General features: G+C 37.1%; 1 pseudogene; it reads left to right on the forward strand.

The window, feature by feature from the left end:
• The first annotated feature begins 244 nt into the window (after positions 1-244).
• LOC124911890 lies at positions 245-3,200 on the forward strand (annotated as a pseudogene).
• The last annotated feature ends 287 nt before the right edge of the window (positions 3,201-3,487 follow it).

Genomic DNA, 3,487 nt, shown 5'->3' on the forward strand with positions numbered 1-3,487 from the left:
GGCTCATTAAAGGGGTAAAAGTTTTATTCGGATCACAAAATTCGAGATGAAAATTTTAATCGAACTAATTAAGATGTCCATGAACAAAACAAAACAATAATTCAATATATTTAGCCAAATGACTAGATAAATATAATATTTTTTCTAAAAAAAAGGTGGAGAGACTGTCAACCAAACAAGGCCCTCGACTGAAGCCGCGAAGCAGCGACCGCGAAGCAAGAAGAAGGGCCGTTGTCTTAAAAACATTTTTGTCCCAATCCAAACCCTACTCCATCTGTCTCTCACTCCTGACCTCAGTCTGGTTCGCTAATGGCGGCGGCTTCTCACATTTTCCTTCCCTCATCTATCCCTATCGAAAACCGATAACTCACCATTCAAATCCTACTCGATTTTCGGTTCCTCGAGGCCCTTTTCTTTCATTCAATCTTCTACTCCATCCAGAGGAGCCTTTATTCCCGAGCCGTTCTCATCTTCCGAAACCCCATCAAAAACACTTTCTCTGAAAGTTCTCACATCAAGAAATTTGATCACCCCCTCCCCCCTGTTCACCAAATCCGAGATGGGTACCTTTCTCTGCGAGGGTCTTAAGGTCCAAGATGTTATGGATACTGTGGAGAAGTAGGCCTTTCTATCTTTATAGCAAGCCTCAGATCACCAGAACCTTCCAGGCTTATGAATGAGGCTCTAGAGGGCTTGATTCGATTATGGTTATGCAATTAAGGCCAACAATAATCCTTAAGATTTGGAGCATTGAGGAAACTTGGATGTGGAGCGTGTGTTGGTTAGCGGAAATGAGCTTAGATTAGCTCTTCATGCTGGCTTTGATCCTACAAAGTGAGATTTTCGTTAACAAGTCCTCTACTTTACTGGCATTTTCCTGCCTTTTCTATTATTATTGTCCTACAATTTGTCTTCAAAAGTTGGATCTTTCTTGTTAATAATTCATCTCTTAAGAAACAAATTAGATGCATTTACATTTGTGGTCTTCTTTCTTAAGTTCAATGATTTATATTGCAAAGTGAAATTAAGGATAGTTGTTTGCCATAATATTTTTTGTTGTAAATGTTAATTGTTTGCAATGCATTGTATATACAAAGACTGCAATTATGTAGAAGAGAATAGGAAGTTGCAAAATAATAGGGATTTCAAATCTTCCAAGTTTCCTATTTGTTCTTCTCTTGATTTTGTATCTCAAGAATTAGGCAAGATCTTTGGGTTTGTTTGACTTCAGTTTGATGAGCCAGTACAGTCCTCTTTTTGTTCTTTGAATCTAAATTCATTTTTGAAAATCTCAGATGTATTTTCAACGGTAATGGGAAGTTGCTGGAAGATCTGGTTTTGGCTGCAGAAGCTGGTGTTTTTGTCAATGTTGATAGTGAGTTTGATTTGGACAATATCGTATCAGCTGCAAGAATCTCTGGAAAAACAGTAAATGTCTTGCTTCGAATAAATCCAGATGTCGACCCACAGGTATATTTCAAGAATGACATTTGGCCACAAACTTGGACTTACTTCATACAATAAGCATATTTTGCTAAATATTATTTAATTTTGACAGGTGCATCATTATGTTGCCACTGGTAACAAGAATTCTAAGTTTGGCATTAGAAACGAGAAGCTACAATGGTTTCTAGATGCTGTGAAGGCGCATCCAAATGAACTAAAGCTCAGGGGTGCCCATTGTCATCTCGGATCAACCATCACTAAGGTGTCAAGATATTAATTAGACATTCTTTTGTTTTCTGTCTTACCACATTATTTTAGTTGATATATTATTTGAGGTAATATTTCAAATATTTAATTTGGTTTTGCAGGTTGATATATTTAGGGATGCTGCAGTTCTTATGGTAAATTACATTGATCAAATTAGAGAACAAGGTTTCCAAGTAGATTACTTAAACATTGGAGGTGGATTGGGCATTGATTATTATCACACTGGTGCCGTTCTCCCTACACCCAGAGATCTCATCAATACTGTGAGTTTCTCAAATTTAATCCATAAATGATAAATTACCCACCACATAATCCACTTATTACACCAAACAATGTTATTTGAAATAACCACTTGGTTATTCAAATAATCTGAGATTGAACAAGTCCCTTGATTGAAGTGGAGGGCATCACTGTGAGTTGAAATAGCTTCCAAATAAGCTAATTTAACTCTTCTAAGATGCGTCTCTTCCAAAAAAGCATAAAAAATATTCTTACTTATTTCAATTTGGTTGCATTTTAGGTTCGAGAGCTGGTGTTATCTAGGGGCCTGAAGCTCATTATCGAACCTGGTAGATCTCTAATTGCCAACACCTGTTGCCTTGTTAACCGTGTTACTGGTGTCAAAACAAACGGAACAAAAAATTTCGTTGTGATTGATGGCAGTATGGCAGAACTTATCCGTCCCAGTCTTTATGGTGCTTATCAGGTAAAAATCTTTTATTAGAGATGAAAATTCATCCGTTTAAACAAACCTGTATGAACTACTAATCTAATATTGACCTACCTGACTTGCATACTAACTTTATTTTAAATGCAGTACATAGAGCTGGTTTCTCCTCCAGCACCTGAAGCCGAGATCTCTACTTTTGATGTGGTGGGCCCTGTGTGCGAATCCGCAGATTTTCTTGGAAAGGATAGAGAGATTCCGACACCTGAAAGGGTATTTAAGTTCTCCATATAATAAGAAATTGCTATCTCAATATTTGATTCGACCGTTTCTTCTTTACAGGGAGCTGGGCTGGTGGTTCATGATGCAGGAGCCTACTGTATGAGCATGGCTTCAACTTACAACCTCAAGATGCGCCCACCTGAATATTGGGTATGAAGTTTATTTTAATTTTTATTAAATATGATACAATGAGTGTTAAATTGGCTTTAATCTTGCGAGTTGGTTGTATGAGGAGCTTATAATTTATTTTGATTAGGTTGAGGATGATGGATCGGTGGCCAAGATTAGACATGGAGAGACATTTGAAGACCATTTGAGTCTTTTTAAAGGTCTGTAGTTTATTATTAGTCTCTCAAATATGGCAAGTCTTTCTATTGGGTTTCTTAGGAGTGTTGTAACCGCAGGTTTGATTGACTGAACTTTGTTTTCAATTAAAGCATTGTCTTGTCTTTTGTTTCTGTTTTGTACTTGAAACATTTGGTTAGTTCCATTTTGAATCTGTGATTTTTAATAAATCCTCAAAGAGCTGGTTGGGTTATTTGAGCAAAAATATTGACTTTCTAAACATCTTCAGTTTAGGAGAAAAAAAGGATGGAAGTCTATTATGGATTTGTTAAAGGCTAAAAATGTTTAGACTTTCAACCACTCTTTTCTGATGAATGAATTTTCTCATTCGGACCACAGCTACTCGAGAATCCGTCAATATAGGCATCCCTCCTATCCAAAGACAATTCCAAACCACTCATCCCTAAACCACACCAATTCCAAGTATTCTTGGTCCAAACCACTCACCCCTGGACGACACCAATTCCAAGTATTCTTGGT

This window comes from Impatiens glandulifera, chromosome 8 (genome assembly GCF_907164915.1).
Source record: "Impatiens glandulifera chromosome 8, dImpGla2.1, whole genome shotgun sequence".
NCBI classification, from domain to species: Eukaryota; Viridiplantae; Streptophyta; class Magnoliopsida; order Ericales; family Balsaminaceae; genus Impatiens; species Impatiens glandulifera.